The sequence below is a fragment of the Pongo abelii genome, chromosome 16, assembly GCF_028885655.2.
Source record: "Pongo abelii isolate AG06213 chromosome 16, NHGRI_mPonAbe1-v2.0_pri, whole genome shotgun sequence".
Taxonomy (NCBI): domain Eukaryota; kingdom Metazoa; phylum Chordata; class Mammalia; order Primates; family Hominidae; genus Pongo; species Pongo abelii.
The window spans coordinates 70,257,476-70,276,401 of NC_072001.2; the positions used below are offsets into that span (position 1 = coordinate 70,257,476).

An 18,926-nucleotide genomic window follows, 5' to 3' on the forward strand; every position below is an offset into this window, starting at 1 on the left:
CCCTACCTGGTCTCCCTGCCTGCACCCTCCTCTCCACTGGGCCCATTCTCCACCGGCAGCCAGCATGATCTCTAAGAAATGTACATCTGTCATCTGTCATATCTGCTGAAAACTGTTCAGGGCTTCCGCTGAAAATTGTTCAGGGCTTCCTGTTGCCTTGAGGATAAGGGTCTGAATCCCAAACAAGGGTTCAAATCTCAACCTCTCAGGCCTACCCTGACGTTATGTTTCTTTCCTCAGGGCCTGTGCATATGCTGTTCCTTCTGCCTGGAATGCTTGTCCCCATAGTTTTCAGCTGGCGAATGTGAGTCAGGTCTCCCCTTAAATGTCATCTAAGAGAGCCCTTTCTAATTCCTCCCCTTCATCCTGACTCTATCCCCAATACACTCTCTCATAGAGACTGTTCTTTTCCTTCCGAGACCCTACTCCAGCTTGCAGTTCTAAATCTGTGATTATTTACTGTCTATCTTCCTCTTGAGGGCAGGGGCCATTTCTTTTGTTCTCTGCTATGCTCAGGACCCAGAACCAAGGAGCTCAGTAAATATTTACAGGCGTGCATCATATGTGGAGGACACTTATGCTGTGATGGCCCCACACCCAGCTTCCTTTGGGGTCTGTCCCCTGCTCTCCGTTACCCGCGGAGTAGCCACTGAGCACTGGCTCTTCCTCGCTTCACTCTCTGGCATCAAAACTTATCAGTTCTACATCTCAGTCTTTTGCAAGGTGACACTTATCTGATTACCTAATTCACATGAAGGTGTTAATGGTGCTAATGGCATAGTATTTATTACCCCAGGGGACCCAGAACGGTGGTATCAAAACATATCATTCCCCAGTGGTTTAAAACTCTTTGGTAGCTTTCCAGGGAGTCCAAGTAGAGTCCAGTCTCCTTAGCTGAGTTCACAGGGCCCCGTCTGCACTACTTGGCTTCTCTCGGCTTCCCTAGCCCTGACTTCCCAAGCCTTAGTCATCGCCCTCTCTCCCACCCAGGGCTCAGCACAGTACCTGGAACAGTCAAGCCCTCAATAAATGTTTACTGAGAGCATTAAAAAAAAAAAGATTTTAATGAGTCATGCTTTAACTGAAGATTTTGGTGTAGTCAGTCGTTGGGCCTTGGATGCCAAAGGAATGACAAATGGTGGGAATTTCAGGCACAGTGACTGTGATAGCCCCAAGGAAACCAAGAGAGAAGTAGCTTTATCCGGGTGGAGGGGAGTGGGCCTTTCAGAGCCTCGAAATCTTTCCACCTGCTGCGCCACTCCCACCACAAAAGCACCCCACCCTTCTTCCCAGGGTGAGATTTCTCAGCTCTGCTTTCTGAGGTGCCAGACGAGGGGAGAGTCTTGTCGCCGTGCCCTCCTGCCTTCCTGCCCTCCTGCCCTCCTGCCCTCCTGCCCTCCTGTTGCAGTCTGTGGTCGCCTGCAGGCAGAGACAGATGAAGTCCGTCATTCGGCTGCGAGTAATTTCTGATAGGAGAGGGGCTTCCCCCGGCCCTTCCTGCCTCTCTGAGCCTTGCCACAGTCACTTGGTTTGCCCAGCCTAAGTCACTGCCTGTCGCTGTGGTTATTGCATGGACAAGGCCTCCCTCTGTCCCTCCACTTCCCTTCCCTGCCCCATACTGTTGCCCTCACCCACCCCAAAGCCTCACCCTTCCCTTCCATAGGGATATGGCCTGAGAAAGGAGGAGCCATTTGATTTTGACTATTGTTGAAATTGAGTAGGGGATTTTGGCTTTGTTTAGGTTTTGGAAGGGCGGATTATCTGAGGCTTGAGGCTTCTGTGATACTGACATCTGGTGTGGAAAGTCATCCTCCTTCACCTAGGTGACTGGGCCTCCAGGTCGTCTCCCCCAGCAGCCTCCCTGGATCTGCTCTCCTCTCCCCTCCCCCCGCCCCCACCACCTCCCGCGCTGTGCCCAGGGTGATCTTTCTAAAGGACACATCTTGCTTCAGCACCTCCCTGGTTAGAACCCTTCCATCCAGTGGTTCCTAGTGCTTCGGGGATAACTCGCCTTGTCCCTTGGGGTCTGCACAGTGTCCTCCGTCTCCTCTCACTTGGCCTTGCCCTCGGGGGCTCCGGTAAGAAGCTTTCCAACCTGGCAGCTGCAGACTCTGTGCAGTTGTATTATTGCTGTAAATGAGCAGGGATTACGCATTTGTGGAGTGACTAATTTCAAGTACAACTGCCACCACGGGAGAGGTCTGTGAAAATCACTGGAATTGAAAATGATCATGCTTTGCCCAAAAAGGTTGAGAATCCCCACCCTGATGATACCAGAAGCCTGCTTGCCTCCCCACCCTGTGCCAAGCCGTTTCTTGCCTCCTTGCTTTGCCCATACCAGCCTGGAATGTCCCAAGCCTATTCAACTTACTTCCTCCAAAACGTAGTCCCATCTTGATCTCCAGGAAGCAGCCTTCATTCAGATGCCCCCTCCTCCTGGCCTCTGCAAATGTGTCCCCCCAGCTGCTGAGCACGCCTAGGTCTGACACACACCATGATATGTTGAAATCATTGGTTTCTGGGTTATTCTTCTCACGGTCCCAGGCAGTGAGCCCTCAAGGACAGGGGCTCCATGGGACTGGTCTCTGGGTCAGAGGCCAGGACCCAGGTCTCTAAGGGCATGTCACTCATCTGGACCACAGCTCCCTGCCTTGTGGTGTGGGCTCTGTTCTCTGCACTGGACTCGTTCTAAAACGGAGCATTTGGTCCTTTTAGCCTGCCTTGTGGTTTATGACTTAGTAGATTGAAAATGACAGTTGTGCTCCATTTTCATTTGGAAAGAAAAAAAGAGTGGAAAACCAGAGATTGCACTGATCTGGAGGTAGAGAGAAAACTGTGGAGATCAAAGAAGATATTATGTATTATGAATGTTACATAGATCAAGGCATGTTTGAAATAGGCTTAATTTTCCTCAGATTGGCTTTTGTCTCACAATTGAGTTCTTGTTGACAAAGACCAGTTATTATTCATCTTCATGTCTCTGGAGCCTAGCACGGTGCCTGATAAAGCATGGTCACTTCACAAATACTTGTTGAATGAATGCATGGGATGAATATGCATTTGGGTATTTTTAATGCTTGATGATTAGAACATTCTCATGGCTTGTTAACTTGTAAGACGTAATTTTCATTGTAAGTTCTTTGTGTGTGCAAATGCTTTTTGTGTGGAATGCTTGCCATGTACTGAAAAATGCTTTGTGATAGCAGTTTTGGAAAATTGAGTCATTTTGCCCTGATTGAAGCTGGGTGACCTTGTGCAAGTTACTTTAACCCTCTGGGACTTGTGGCCCTCATCGGTAAAATGGGTAGAAGGTCAGAGTGGACCCTGTGGCCTGAGAGGCTTAGTACCCTCATGCTGCATATAATTCTCACATCCTCCTCTTTGGTGATTGGATACTGACCCTCTCCCCAAGGGTTCCTGCACAGAGCTGGAATTCTCTCTGGTGTCTTTGCATTCCAGTGGGTGGAATGCCTTGTTTCTCAGTAGCAATGAGAAATGTTAATGTGAGGTTATGAAAGCAAGCCAAGAGCCGTGGAATAATTAAAACACACACGCACACAAAGAAGGAAAAGCGAGAGGGGGAAACACGCTTAATGGACAAGGGATGAGTAAAACCCAATGGACTGAGAAAACCCCAGAGCTGAACTTCACATGACCCCGCGTGCTGCCTGCAGTTGCGACACCCGCGTGCCCCTTGCGCTCCGCTGGCCTCTCAGTGATGTCAGCGGGCCATGGGCCCCACAGGAAGCAGGGGCTGCCATCAGCCTGGTGGAGCGTGCCAGCCCGCTCCTCCTCCACGGCCCACTTCCCACCCACCCGGGTCTCCAGGTAACATGAAGCCATGGCTCCCAGGCTCGTCAGCGGGGGAAACCAACTCAGTGCTTCTCAGAAAATAGAACCCCAGCCCATTAGTGATGTCTACTCAGACAAGAGATGACCAAGAAGAATGTTTGCCTTTTAGGAGTTCTCTGCCTGAAACCAGCATGTTTCCTTTAGGGATAGGGTGACTGTGCTTGCTGAACACTCTAGGTCATCAGTGAATGAAATAATTCATTCTGTACTTGAGTGTCTAAGACCCAGGGGGTTTAGGAATAAGTAAGATATTGGCTGTGCCCTTGGAGTTCTGTGCTGCTTGGGGGATACGACTCAAACTCACAGACATCTGTGGCTCAAATCAAGGCATATAGATGCAGTGACTCTTGGAACATTCAAGGGAGAATCACCACCTCTGCTGGTGGAGGAAAGGCCAGGAACAGCCCACCTAGTTTCCCCATGACCCCAGCCTGTAGCAGGATATGTCAGAAGATTTGGATTTAGAGGAACTTGGGTTTGACAAGACAGAAGTGTATGTATATAAACAGAGAGAGTTGGGAGTGATGGGGGATAGGATGCTGACAGCACCTCGGTAGTCTCTCCCGCACGTGACAGTATTGACTTCATAGTGTTCTTGTGAGGCTTGAAGAAGATAAAAGAGGGAAGAGGAGCTTTCCTTGCCGTGCAGATGCAAGTGCTCATTGTTACTTGTTCTGCCTCTCTGTGTCTGTGACATCCAGCCCTGTGTGGGCTGCCCTGGTTGCAAAGTGGGCCTCCTGCCGTTGAGCAGCTATGGTCCAGTGGGCAGGTACACCACAGTCAGGGAAGCCTAGTTAAATCATTACATAATAGTTAGCTCTGTATGACCAATCTTTTCTTTAAGGAAATTCTTCCTTTTGGAATAATTGTAGATACACAGAAAAACTGTACACAGATAATACAGAAAGTTCCAGTGTACCCCTGACCCGGATGTCCGTAATGTTAACATCTTACATTACCATGGTACACATGTCAAAACTAAGAAACAACATTGGTACATTACTAGTAACACAAGTCCAGACTTTATTCAATAAACCTTTTGAAAAATAATAGCTTTATTGGCATATAATTCATATACCGTAAATCTGCTCTTTTAAGGTATATGATTTAGTGGTTTTTAGTATATTAATGGAGTTGTGCAACCATCATCACTATCTAATTTTAGAACATTTTCAACACCACAAAAAGAAACCTCATACCCATTAACAGTCACTTCCTGCCCATCCCCCTTAGCCCTGGCAACTTAGTCTACTTTCTGGTTCTCTGGATTTGCCTCTTTTGGACATTTCGTATAGATGAAATCATACAGTTTGTGGACTTTTGTGTTTGACTTCTTTCACTTAACATATTTTCAGGGTTCATCCATTTGTAGCATGTGTCAGTACTTCATTCCTGTTTATGGCCAAATAGTATTCCAGTGTATGGATATACCACATTTTGTTTGTCCTTTCTTCAGTTGATAGACATTTGGGTTGTTTTCACTTCTTGGCTATTGTAAATAATGCTGCTATGAATATTTGTGTACAAGCTTTTTTTTGTGGAAATGTGTTTTCATTTATCTTGAGTAGATACCTAGAAGTAGAATTATGGGGTCATTTGGTAGCTTTGTTTAACTTTTTGAGAAACTGCCAAATTGTTTTCCAAAGTGGTTGTACCATTTTACAGTCTCACCACCAATGTATGAGGGTTCCAGTTCTCCCCATCCTTGTCAACACTTGTTATTGTCTGTTTTATTTTAGCCATTCTAGTGGATGTGCGGTGGTATCTCATTGTAGTTTTGATTTGCATTTCCCTATTGGCTAATGATATTGTTCATCTCTCCTTGTGCTTTTTGGCCATTTGTGTTTTTTGTTTGTTTGTTTGTTTTTGAGATTGAGTCTCACTGGGACATCCAGGCTGGAGTGCAATGGTGCCATCTCAGCTCACTGCAACCTCTGCTTCCTGGGTTCAAGCGATTCTCCTGCCTCAGCCTCCTGAGTCGCTGGGATTACGGGTGTGTGCCACCACACCTGGCTAATTTTTGTATTTTTAGTAGAGACAGGGTTTCACCATGATGGCCAGGTTGGTCTCGAACTCCTGACCTCAGATGATCCACCTGCCTCAGCCTCCCAAAGTGTTGGGATTACGGGCATAGCCACTGCATCTGGCCTTCTATTTGTATATCCTGTTTGGAGGAGCATCTACAAATCCTTTAGCCATTTCTTTTTTTTTCTTTCCTTTTTTTTTTTTTTTTTTTTTTGAGACAGAATTTTGCTTTTGTTGCCCAGGCTGGAGTGCAATGGTGCCATCTCAGCTCACTGCAACCTCCACCACCTGGGTTCAAGCAATTCTCCTGCCTTAGCCTTCCAAGTAGCTGGGATTACAGGCACCCGCCACCACTCCTGGCTAATTTTTTGTATTTTTTTTTTTTAGTAGAGATGAGGTTTCACCGTGTTGGTCAGGCTGGTCTTGAACTCCTGACCTCAGGTGAGCCACACGCCTTGGCCTCCCAAAGTGCTGGGATGATAGGCGTGAGCCACCACACCCGGCTAGCCATTTCTAATTGGGTTGTCTTTCTACTGTTGAATTATAAGAGTTCCTTATATATTCTGGATATAAGTTCCTTTATCAGATATATGGTTTGCAAATATTTTCTTCCATTTTATTTCTTTCAATTCTGTGGGTTGTTTTCTCACTCTCTTGATGGTGTCTTTTGAAGCACAAAAGTTTTTAATTCTGATGAAGCTAAATTTGTTTTACTTTTGTCACTTTTGCTTTTTGTGTTGTATCTAAGAAACTGTTGCTTAATCCAAGGTCACAAAAATTTACTCCCTTGCATTCTTCTAAGAGTTTTATAATTTTAGCTCTTATATTTAGATCTTTGATCCATCTTGACCTGATTTTTGTATAAGATTTTTGCATGTGAATATCCAGATGTCCATGCACTGTTTGTTGAGAAGAATGTGCTTTCCCCAGTGAATTGTCTTGGCACCCTTGTAGAAAATCATTTGACTGTAAATGTAAGGGTTTCTTTTTGGACTCTTAAGATTCTCTTCTATTGAGCCATACATCGATCCTCATGACAGTCTTGACTACTATAGCTTTGTAGTATTAATCAACTTTTAAAATGTGTATATATATATGTGTATATATATATGTGTATATATGTGTATATATATATGTGTATATATATGTGTATATATATGTATATATATGTGTATATATATGTGTATATATATGTGTGTATATATATGTGTGTGTGTGTATATATATATATATATATATATATTTTTTTTTTTTTTTTTTTGAGACAGAGTCTCGCTCTGTCACCCAGGCTGGAGTGCAATGGTGCAATCTTGGCTCGCTGCAAGCTCTGCCTCCCGGGTTCACGTCATTCTCCTGCCTCAGCAGCTTCCTGAGTAGCTGGGACTACAGGCGCCTGCCACCACGCCCGGCCAATTTTTTTTTTGTATTTTTAGTAGAGACGAGGTTTCACTGTGTTAGCCAGGATGGCCTCGATCTCCTGACCTCGTGATCCGCCCATCTGGGCCTCCCAAAGTGCTGGGATTACAGGCATCAGCCACCGCGCCCCGCCTTAAAATATATTTTTCAGAATCTACATTGTTCAGAAAAAGAATCTGTGGTAACTCTCAGAAATCCAATAATTACAATAGTAAATCCAGTAAATACAAATAAGATAGACAAGGAAATTAGGGGAGAAGACAAGAAAATAGGAAAATAAGATGACATCAGAGTTAATGTTAGTACACAGTATTATATGTTGTAAGGTTTGTGAGATTGTTGGAAGTAGCCTGCGCATTTTGCTTTGAACTTTCTAGCAGCCAAGGGTAAAATGGAAATGTGACTAATGACAAGATTAACATAGATGTCTGAAAGATTGTTTAAAAAAATGTCCCCACCTCCAGTATTTTCAGGGACTGAAATATAAGCATATTTCTCCCATAGATCCTAGGAACCTGAGCTTCTCACGCACAGGATCGTTTCATTTGTGTTAGTTCTTTCCCTTTAGACCAATAGCTCTTTGAGGACAGTAACTGTGTCTTATTTCCCTCACATCTCCCTGTAGTGCTTAGGACAGAGCATGGGAGATGCTTACAAAATCTTGATTGAATTCTTTTTCAAATTGGGAATGTTTATTACATTCTTTGGCAGCATTTCTGCCACCAGGTTGAGGTTAGTTGGGACCAATTTGGCGGTGGAGAAGTGGCAGGGGCTGCCCTCCTGGCTGCATTTTAGAAGTGTTTTCTTGCATCGTGCTTCCTGAGCGCTGGCTAAGCAGTGGAAACATCGGGCAGGTGGGGTTGTGTGCCCTTGTCCTGAGAGATGGCGGTCACTTTGGAGTGAAGGTAAGCAGCATTGCTTCACTCGTGTGGAACCCACCCGCCTTCCCACCTCCTCAGCGCTGGAGAGTCCTCTCTCTCGCTCACTCCCTCTGACATGCCTTTGAGACTGCCTGCCCGATGGAAATATCCAGCATGTATGAGGGAGGTCCTGGCCAATACTGAACAGCTTCTCATGGAATTGGGCCCCTCATCACCTACGGTTATGCGTGGTGCAGAGATGGCCACTCTGCAGAGAGGCCCACCCAGATAGCTCCCTCACTGGGGGCAAGGAACAAGCCACCTTCAACTGATTACATGTCATATTGGGTGGACCTCTTCGTCCCACACCCAATAAAGGGTTTTACCATTTTTCAGTAGCATGCTTTCCTAAGAGAAACAAAAAATAGATTTGAATACCAATCTTTAAAGGGGTAGTTGTCATTACTTCGCAGTTGACAGATGGGGAAATGGAGGCTCAGGGTGCATTACCTGCCTGCTCTAAGTCATATGGTGAGTGGGATGTGAAGACCTGACTCCAAGCCAGAGAATCTTTGACTTTGACTTCATCCTCCCCTCCTTCCACCTGCCAGCACCCAGTCTTTATCTAAATTTAGGGGGCTTGAGAGGCCATTCTTTCTATTTTGGGCACCTTCAAACAGGTAAGTACAGTTTTCTTTGAAGTTACCTCTGCCTCCACGTGGGAGACTATCAACAAACAGCTCCCCCTTCCCCCTCCGAAAGCACTCTCTGCACAGTCACCCCTGGGCCAGGAGCAGCCTTGTAATATGCCACACATCTTGTTACTGCCTGTGGCTTTTCACACCTCCTGTCTCAAATATTGGAGCTTTTTTGGCTACAGCCCTGTGATGAAGGCAGTGTGGGTGCTGTTGACCCTATCTTACCCATATGGACACTGCATCATCTAGGGTCACCCTGTTGGTTGGGATCTGGAGTAAGCCCAGAGGCCAGGATTCTGACTTCTGATCCAGTGCTCTGCCCTAGCCCTTGAGCAAATGTGTATCAAATTGCACTGACAATCTTTGAATTCCTGGAACTCATGCCATGAGCACTTCCAGGAGCACCTTAGCGCTTCATTACGAAGATGATGAGACCGTAGGAAAGTCTTTTTTTTTTTCCCACGGAAGCAGAATCTCACCCACACCTGCAGATTTTGTTGTGTTCCTTCAGCACTGAGCTGTGTTCTCAGAACAGAACAGGTAGAATAGAGTCAAAATGCAAACAGAATGGCCTACCTCCACAGTCTGCTTTGATGGAAATGTGATGCCAAGCAAACAGAAAAGTTGTTTTGGCTCCATGTCTGAGGTCATTTAGTTGCTATTTCCATCTACTTTGAATCCACATCTGCTGTGTGCTCAGAGCCATGCTGCTTGCCAAAGAATCCAACAAGAAAAAGGCATGGCCCCCTTTGGGGCGCTTAGGTCCTATCTCGCAGTGCCCCAAGCCCAGGTGAGAGATGTGCCCTCTGGGCCGTGATTCCCTCATCAGTAAAGCAAGGAAGATAATATCTGGTTAACCACCCTCCTGGAGTCATGGCAAGGCTGATATAGATTCAGTGGCATTAACTCATTTGTTCATTCAGCACATTTTACTGGCAACTTATGCTGTGCTGGGCTCTGGATATAGTAGTGAGCAAAGAGGAATCACTCACAAGGGTAACACTGCAAATGCTAGGAGTCATGCATGAGAAGTCCAGGGAGCCTGGTTCCATTTGAGCAAGGGGTGGTGGTCTGGGAAGGTTCCCCCGAGGAAAAGACATTGGAACCAAGACCAAAGGGTGAGTAGGAGTAATCAGAAGAGCATGTCTCTCATCTCTGGACTTCTGTAGAGAGACTTCTGTAACCACTGTACCCTCTGGAAGTGGGTACAGAAGTCCAGAGATGAGAGAGATGTTTAACAACAAAGAGAAATCCACCTGAAGGACTTTGTACATCTCTCTAACATCTCCTGTTCAGTTTATCTCAGCTGGCCTTTGCTGAGCACCTGTTAGTTGCCTTGTGCATCTTTGGGTGATGGATTATGGAGATGGCAGTGGTTGACACTGTCTGAGAGCAGCTCCGAGATAAACCAGCGCACTGTGGTTGATGGGCTGCCTCCAGGTGGAGAGTGAGGCCGTCCAGGCACAGCCTGGCCATCCACATCTTCACATTTGCAGTGCCTAGCACACAGTGGACAAAAGGGATATACTGGACACATTGTCCTAGGATGCAGATTCCTACCAGGCCTTCAAGGCTTGTAGAAATCTTCCCTAAAACTGATCATGTGGCCTCCGGTAAGGACTCTAAGCTTTTGAATCTTGGATCCATCTCGGGCACAGGGATAACGGTGGCGCCCATCTCATGGGGTGTGTGGACGTTGTCTCAATAATGACTGACATGCTGAGCAAGTACCTGGCTGGAGAAGTGTGTGGTAAAGGGGAGCAGCTGTGATTATTATGGGTATCATTCCTAGTGGTTCTGCAATTAGTCTTGACAGTAAGTGCCGCAGGACTTCAGACAAGGAGAGGCTACAGGTGTGGAAGTGCTCCTCAGAGCCTGTGGGACCTAGATGGGCACAGTGAAGGAGAGTCTTAGGTGGAAGCAAGAAAACTGAAGCATCAGGAAAGGAGCAAGACCCTTGGTGATGGGGGTATCTGTTCTGCATGGAGGATAGATGACTTCTCAGCCATTGGGAAACCAGTTAACCAGCTTTCTGCCTGATGGTTGTAGAAAAATCCCATGATTAGTGACAATGGCATGCCAAGTTTGAAGAGCAAAGGTCAGGAGGTGAGAAAGCAGATAAATGCAATGTTTATCTTGAAAGAAGTTGTCAACTACTTGGAAATCCCCAAGCTTACTTCCTCCAGGAAGCCATTCTGGACTGCTTCACCCAGTTCTCATAGCTCCCGGGCCCTCCATCTTCCCAGCACTGATACACACACTGAAAAGGGCATTTTTCTGAATATGTCTCTGCCTCCCCTTTTGGAGGGATGTGGCTCCTTGAGGTCTGAGGTCACGGCTGGCATGTTTGGTGGAGTAGCTAGAAAGAGTAATAATCCTTTCTGAATGTGCAACATTTACGGAGGCCTCACAGGCTGAAAATGCTAATTAGGATACACAATCGGGTCTTTTGACCTCAAACCCAGGTGTTTTCCCACCTTGTGGGCCTCACTCAAATGATGATCCCAGGTTCTGCCTGTGATGAATGAGCAGGCGTGGTTTTGTTCTGTTAGGATATGACGGTAGAAGAGAGCTGGTTGTCAGAACCAGCAGTGGCTTCAGATCTTGAAAGTCCAACTCCTTCATTTTACAGAGGAGGAAACCTGTGCCCCAAAGCAGGTCCCCCCAAGTTCCAGCCCAGTGCCACCCCACTGCACAGAGCAGCTGTCTCCTTTTGATCATGAGGAAGCCACCAGGTCCCTGGTGGAGTTCAGCAGATGTGCCGGGTGTGCGACTCTGGTGGGTGTGAGGATGTTTCCTTTCCTGCTGGGAAGTCCTCCAAGCTCTTGTGAAAGAGATGTGGTTTGTCAAGCATGGATTGTCAAACTTTCTTTATAGAGAGCTGTTGTTAGCTTAAAAATGCCTGGAAACATGATCAAGTGTAATGTTGTAATGATAACATAGAAGCACATAATACTAAGCACATGTAATGAGAATGTATAGAACTCTCTAGTAAGAGTCTGAAATTTGGCCGGGTGCGGTGGCTCATGCCTGTAATCCCAGCACTTTGGGAGGCTGAGGTGGGTGGATCACCTGAGGTCAGGAGTTCAAGACCAGCCTGGCCAACATGGCAAAACCCCATCTCTGCCAAAAATACAAAAATTAGCCGGGCGTGGTGACGGGTGCATGTAATCCCAGCTACTCAGGAGGCTAAGGCAGGAGAATTGCTTGAACCTTGGAGGTGGAGGTTGCAGTGGGCGGAGATCGCGCCGTTGCATTCCAGCCTGGGCAACAGAGTGAGACAACGTCTCAAAAAATAAAAAGAGTCTGAAATTCATTCTTTCAACATGCATGTGTTGGGTGCTGCCTGGCACAGCAGTTGGTGCCCACTAACTCCCAGCATCGGGGAAGATAGGCACGGAACAATCATCTGGTGTAGTCCCTGCAGTGGGGGAGCCCAGTGAGGGCCTGTCCAGCCCAGCTGAGAGGAGACTTTGAGAGAAGGCTAGGTGGCATAAGTGAAGATATGGATAGCGCTTTCTTCTTCAGACTGTTTATTACCAGGGTTAGATAAAGCAGATCTCATGTATTTTCTGCTACTAAATAGAAGTTCTTGTTTTGTTTGATTTCTGGTGGTCTTTCATATTTTCCAAAAAGATAATAACTCATTGTTGAGTGAGATCAGGACTGGGGCCAGCAGACTTGGGTCCAAAGGTGTGTCATTTTTATACCAGATTAGAATCGGGTGAGGGGAGATGTAAAGAGATCGCTATTGTCACAGAAAGCGCTGGAAAGAGCTCTGCTTAGAAAAAATGCCTTTCTCTAGGAGGTTTTCATCCACCATGGGAACACAAAACACCAGTTTAAAATAGCTAGGTAAGGCTTCACAGTCTCTCAATGTGATGTGGGTGTCCTGAGTCGTGAACATCCCATTGTGCAGGATAAAATGCTGGTTTCTGAGCTGTCTTTCAAGACACAACCCAAGTGCTGTCTTCCCTGTGGTGCCTTCCTTGGGAACCCCAGCCAGGTGAGGTCTGGCTTTTCTCTGACGTTGCCTAACTTTTCCTCTTTGTGTTCCTTGAGCTCAGGGATATGCATCCCCTGTTGTACCTAGCACAGAATCATGCACAAGCAGGTCCTTGTTAACTGTTGGTGTGTACCAGCAAACATTTATGAAGCATGTATTATAAGGGGCACAGGCCAAGGAGCTGGATAGATGAGCGTGGAGTTTGGGGGAGAGGTCTGAGCTGAGATATACATTTGTGAGTCAACATTGTATGGATGAGGCCGGGCTGGGGAGGATATATGAGGGTGGAATGAGAAGGTCCAGACCTGCACCTGAAGAACAGCCCCATTTAGGGAATGCAGGGAGAGACAGAGGAAAAGCAAGATGGTGCACAGTGACATTGAAGGTGAGTCACGAGACCCTGCAGCGAGAGGAAAGGAGCAGCAGTGCTAGATGTTGCAGAGAACCCAGAATGGTAAGGCCTGAAAGCCATGTGTTTTAGATTCTGTAACCTGGAGACCACTAGGTGACCTTAGCAAGGGCAGTCACGATGGAGTGCTGGGGCTGAAGCCCATTGCAGGGAGGCCCGTAGTCAATGGGAGGTGGGCAGTAGACAGAGAGGGCTGGGTTATTCTTGCCACACAGCTGTGCTGCGGCCATGGCGGGGGTGGGGATGCCACAGAGTGGGAGCCAGAGAGGGACCTGGGTAAGGGCTGACCGTGGGTGGGGAGTGCATGGAGTGCTTTCATGGGCCAAGTGAGTGGAACTGTCTATGAAGCAGATGGATGGAACCCTGGCTGAATTATCTCAGACTTGCCAAAGACATCTATAAAATTGAGACCCGCACACACTTGGGAATGGGAAAAATGAGTTATTTTGTAAGAAGCTTATAGTCCAAAGGTAGAATTGCCTAAGAGAGCTTCTGAAAGGAAAAAGTCATGGCAAGTTGGTATTTTTGAAGTGAAATAACATAGGTTGGATTTTTCTAGTAACTTCAAGGGGTAAAGACTTTGGAATTTTTTTTTTTTTTTTTTTTTTTTGGAGACAGTGTCTCGCTTTGTCACCCAAGCTGGAGTGCAGTGGTGGGATCACAGCTCACTGCAGCCTTGACCTCCCAGGCTCAAGCAATCCTCCTGCCTCAGCCCCTCAAGTAGCTGGGGTTATAGGCACACGCTACCACGCCTGGCTAATTTTTGTATATTTTGTAGAGGTGGGGTTTCACCGTGTTGCCCAGGCTGGTCTCAGACTCCTGAGCTCAAGTGATCTGCCCGCCTTGGCCTCCCAAAGTGCTGAGATTAAAGGCGTGAGCCACTGTCCCTGGCCAAGACTATGGGTTTAGTAAGCCTCTTGCAACTCACTAGGAATGGGTTTCTAGGACCTCCCCACTTTCTTGCTTGCTGTTTCTTTTGCTAGCCATAAGTCCCTGGAGTACACTGGGTACTTTATGGGAGAAAGAGGAACAGTGTGGGACAGACTTTGCCCTGAGCTGCTTAACGTGATGTGGGGAACAGAGGTGATAAGAGCCTGTGGCAGCTCAGGCAGCCCTGCCATGACCTGGAGTTGGGGAGGGGTATCAAGGATAACAAGTCTTGTACAGATGCCATGCTGTTTCTTTGGATCAATACATGGATAATTTTTGAAACTCCCTCTATGTATCAAACTCACTTTGAAGATGTAAGGCATGGCCTCTGTCCTGGTGACAGTATCTGAATGGGAGGCCTGGTAAAATGTCTGTGTTGAGGATGATGAACGCCATAATCTAAGCCTGCTAAGTGCCGTGGGGTGGTCTAGAAGGGCAGATGGGCTGGCTGCGAGGAGGGCAGAGGCACTGTGCAATGGTGTTGCCTGGGAACACTCCGTGGAGAGTGTGGGAATCTCACTGTGGCCCTACCCCTTTATCTTACAGGTAAGAAATTGGGCCTGGGAAAGGGAAGGGGATTTTTCAAGCTTCATGGCTGCTCCAGGACTTGAACTAAGACTTTCCTTTCGAGCAAGCTTGTCCACCCTCTGGCCCGTGGGCTGCATGCAGCCCAGGACGGCTTTGAATGCAGCCCAACACAAATTCATAAACTGTCTTAAAACATTACAAGATTTTTTTTTTGCGATTATTTTTTAGCTCATCAGCTATCGTTAGTTAGCGTATTTTATGTGTGGCCCAAGACGACTCTTCTTCCATCGTGGCCCAGGGAAGCCAAAAGACCGGACACCCCTGCTTAGAGAAAGTGCATTTTCTGTTATAAAAGGACCTTGAATCCCCATCTAATATGTTAGGACTTTGTCTTGCATGTTTTCAGGCAGGACATGATTGTATCTGTAACATAATAATATGTAAGAATGTGCACTTCTTAGCCTTTGCAGAGAGGTGGGAGGCCTGTTTCCTGCAGCCCCCGCCCCGTCCTGGCTGAGGGGTGGGAGGCAGCTTGCTGCCAGCCCCGCTGAGTCACCCTCCGGCGTGGAGCCCGGTGGGGATTTCCACGCGGCCCCAGTGTTCTCTTCTCCTCGTTTCCTGTTGGGCTGTGACGCAGGCTGGCTGCCAGCGGGTGCCGGTGGGCACTCCCGACACAGGCCACTGCCAGCCGGCCTTGTGGGTCCTGAGGGCATCGTGGGCGGCTCTCCCCCCACGAGTGACTGTGCCTGGCAGGGTGTGCCCCACATCTCAGTTGCACTCCGTTCTGGGTGGGCAGCTCCCAGAGGCCCCGGGGAGGGCTGCAGATGGGCGGGGGGTGGCTGCCTGGGAGGACGGGAGGTTTTGTTGAAGAGAGAGTTTGCTCTTGGGGCAGTTTGTACTGGGTGTTTAGGGTTATAAAAACCTAGATTTGCTGAAAACGGCTCTCTTTTATCTTCTGACAAGAACATTTGTGAAGAAAACAAAACAGACCTTCAGCCATTTAGTCTATACACTGAGAGAATGGTTTCTACAGTATGCCTGATTTCTCTGGGTCTTTCTAACACATCCATGTATGTGCTTGTCAGCTTCTAGTGCCTCCATTTCTTGATATGAGGATATTTTGCTTAAAAAAAAATCTCTACTGATAGGACCTCTGCATATTCATGCATGTTTTTCCTCCAGAACTTTGTATCCCACTACTGTGCTAGGCAGTTTACAAATGTCATCTGATTTCATTCCTGCCACTACAGTCTAAGGCTATGTTGTCTGATACCTATCCACTACCCTCATGTGGTTATTTAAATGTTGGGTCATTAAAATTAAATACAATTACAAATGCTGTCCCTCAGTCACACCAGCCGCATTTCAAGTGCAAGGATAGGCTAGTGGCCACCAAATCAACTCATATAGAGCAGCACATTTTCATCACCACCAAAAATTCTACTGGGTAGCACTGGTCTAAGGTCCAGACATATGTCCCCATTTTGTAGATGAGGAAGATGTGTCCTACAGAGGTTAAGTTGACTTGACCACTAGAAGAATGAACAAATGAAACCTTTTCATTTTACACATGAGGAAATTAAAGGTTATACTCCCCTTTCCTTCTTAGAAAAGAGAAATTGATCTGTAGGCTTCAGGGACTCTTCAGTTAGCCTGGGGGTGCTGTGTGAGTCAGCTCTTTTGCTGTTTCCCCCAGACCCTGTCAGCTGTGAGTGGCTGGTTTCTCTTGGTTTCCTCACCAGAGTTTGGGAATGAGCAAGTCAGGACTGCTTTCCGCACGGTAATCCTTTGGCCCATTTCCTATCGGGGGATTTATGGAGCTGGTGATCTCTTGGGTTTTTTGGCCGTTTGTTAGAGCCAAAAGAGGTCACGGGAAATGATATACTAGTTTCATTGCCCAAAATACTGAGGTCCAGAGAGGTGAGGGGATGCTGAGGGTCATGCATCTAGCTAAGAGCTGAGCTGGCACTTAAACTTGTTTTCAAGCCAGGACTTACCTGATTTTCTTAGAAAAGTAGTCACTCCATGGACAAGGATAGGTTTTTTTCACAGAGCAGTGATGTTCCCTGTGGTCCCTATGTAGGGTGGTAAGGAATAGGGCTTTGGGATCCTACAGACCAGGGTTCAAATCCTGGCCCTACCACTTGTAAGTTATGGGACTTCAGCCAAGGACTTAAACATTCTAAGTCCTCAGTTTCTTCATCTGTAAAACAGGGATAAAATATCTCAGTGAATTTGTTTTAAATACTTGGCATCTGGGCATGGTGGCTCATGCCTGTAATCCCAATACTTTGGGAGGCTGAGGTGGGAGGATCGCTTGAGGCCAGAAGTTTGAGACCAGACTGGCCAGCATAACAAGAATATAACAAGATCTCATCTCTACAAAAAATTAAAAATATTAGCTGGGCATGGTGGTATGAGCCTGTGGTCTCAGCTACTCGGGAGGCTGCAGCGTAAGGTTGCTTGTGCCAGGGGTTAAAGTCTACAGTGAACTATGATCACACCACTGTGCTCTAGCCTGGGCAACAGAGTGAGACCCTGTCTCAAAAAAAAAAAAAAAAAAAAATCAGCCAGGCGCGGTGGCTCACACCTGTAATCCCAGCACTTTGGGAGGCTGAGGCGGGCGGATCACCTGAGGTCAGGAGTTCGAGACCAGCCTAGCTAACATGGTGAAATCCTGTTTCTAATGAAAATACAAAAAATTAGTCGGGCGTGGTGGTACACGCCTGTAATCCCAGCTACTCGGGAGGCTGAGGCAGGAGAATCGCTTGAACCTAGGAGGAGGAGGTTGCAGTAAGCCAAGATTGCACCATTGCACTCCAGCTTGGGCAACAAGAGCAAAACTCCGTTTCAAAAAAAAGGAAAAAAAAATTCTAACATGTTTGAGATTGACTGCAATTCCTAGCATATTACAAGTGTTAGTAAATAGTAGCCATTAATATTATGAGCTTATCATCACCTTCTCCCAGCATTCTAATTTTATAGTATAGAATCCAGTACATAGGAGGCACTCAGATAGACGGGATGCCCCAAAATTGGGAGACAGGACAAACTTATTTTGAAATATCTTTTTTTGACATTTCCAAAGAATATACTCAATGTTTTTCTGAAACCTTTGCCTTCTTTTTAGGTGAAGGAACTTTACATTTAAAGCAGTGAGTTCAACTGCTAACCCGAAAAGCTATAATAAAACATCCCAGACTATCCAAAAAGCCTGGAAACAAAGGGAAAATAGTGTGTCCTGCTTTCCAACTTTTGGATATGCTGTAGAATAGACTGAAACAAATCACTGGAAAATAGGTTGTTGTCTATTTTATTTAGAAGCTTTTGTTCCTTTGGATTTTCGTTTTTTATTTTTGAGACAGAGTCTCCCTCTGTCACCCAGGCTGGAGTGCCGTGGTGCAATGATAGCTTACTGCAGCCTCAAACTCCAGGGCTCAAATGATCCTCTAGCCTTGACCTCCTGATTAGCTGGGACTACAGAAGCAGGCCACCACGTCTGGCTAATTTTTGTATTTTTCTGTAGAGATGAGGTCTTGCAATGATGGGCAGGCTGGTCTTGAACTCCTGGCCTCAAGTGATCCTCCCGCCTCAGCTTCCTGAAGTGTAAGATTACAGGCATATGCCACCACACCCAGCTTTTTTGTTCCTTTGAAAGAAGGCATTGCTAATGATTGCCCTGGGGTGTCTAGATGACCCGGCCAGCCGTCTACCTCTGCAGTTTACACAGCTTGTGGATCTCCACAGTGAGAATTAACTTCACAACCAGGGCCCAAGAGGCTGGAGGATTGTCAGTCTTTAGAAAAAAAAAATCTATTATCTTTAGAGAAGATGGACTTGTTGAGGAAGAAGAGTAGACAAATACTTTCTGGAAATATTTTCAAAGAGAATTAGAAAACGAAAAAGATTTTGGTTGTCCTTTGGTGAATGAGAATATTCATCAGCAGAATGCCTCATTACCTCGTAGCACAGCTGACCAAGGCCTCATCTGAGACTGCGTTTGAATAGAAATTAAACAGGGCTGACAGTGAAGTTTCTGCTTTTAATTAGCTTTCAAAGGTACACCTTTACCTGTGATGTTGAAGCATCTTGAAAAACCTCACTGCTCTGTGCCTGAATGAGGGGCATCTAGAGGGCTTGGAAGGGAAGATGTGGCACGGGGCAGCCAGGGAGAGGCTGGTGGCCAGAAGATGGACCTGACC

The 18,926-nt window shown here is 46.6% G+C and overlaps 1 protein-coding gene across 3 annotated transcripts in view; it reads left to right on the top strand.

The window, feature by feature from the left end:
* Nucleotides 1-18,926, top strand: part of SMAD3 (SMAD family member 3) — a 129,567-nt gene that overhangs the window by 40,506 nt on the left and 70,135 nt on the right. The window lies entirely within an intron of this gene.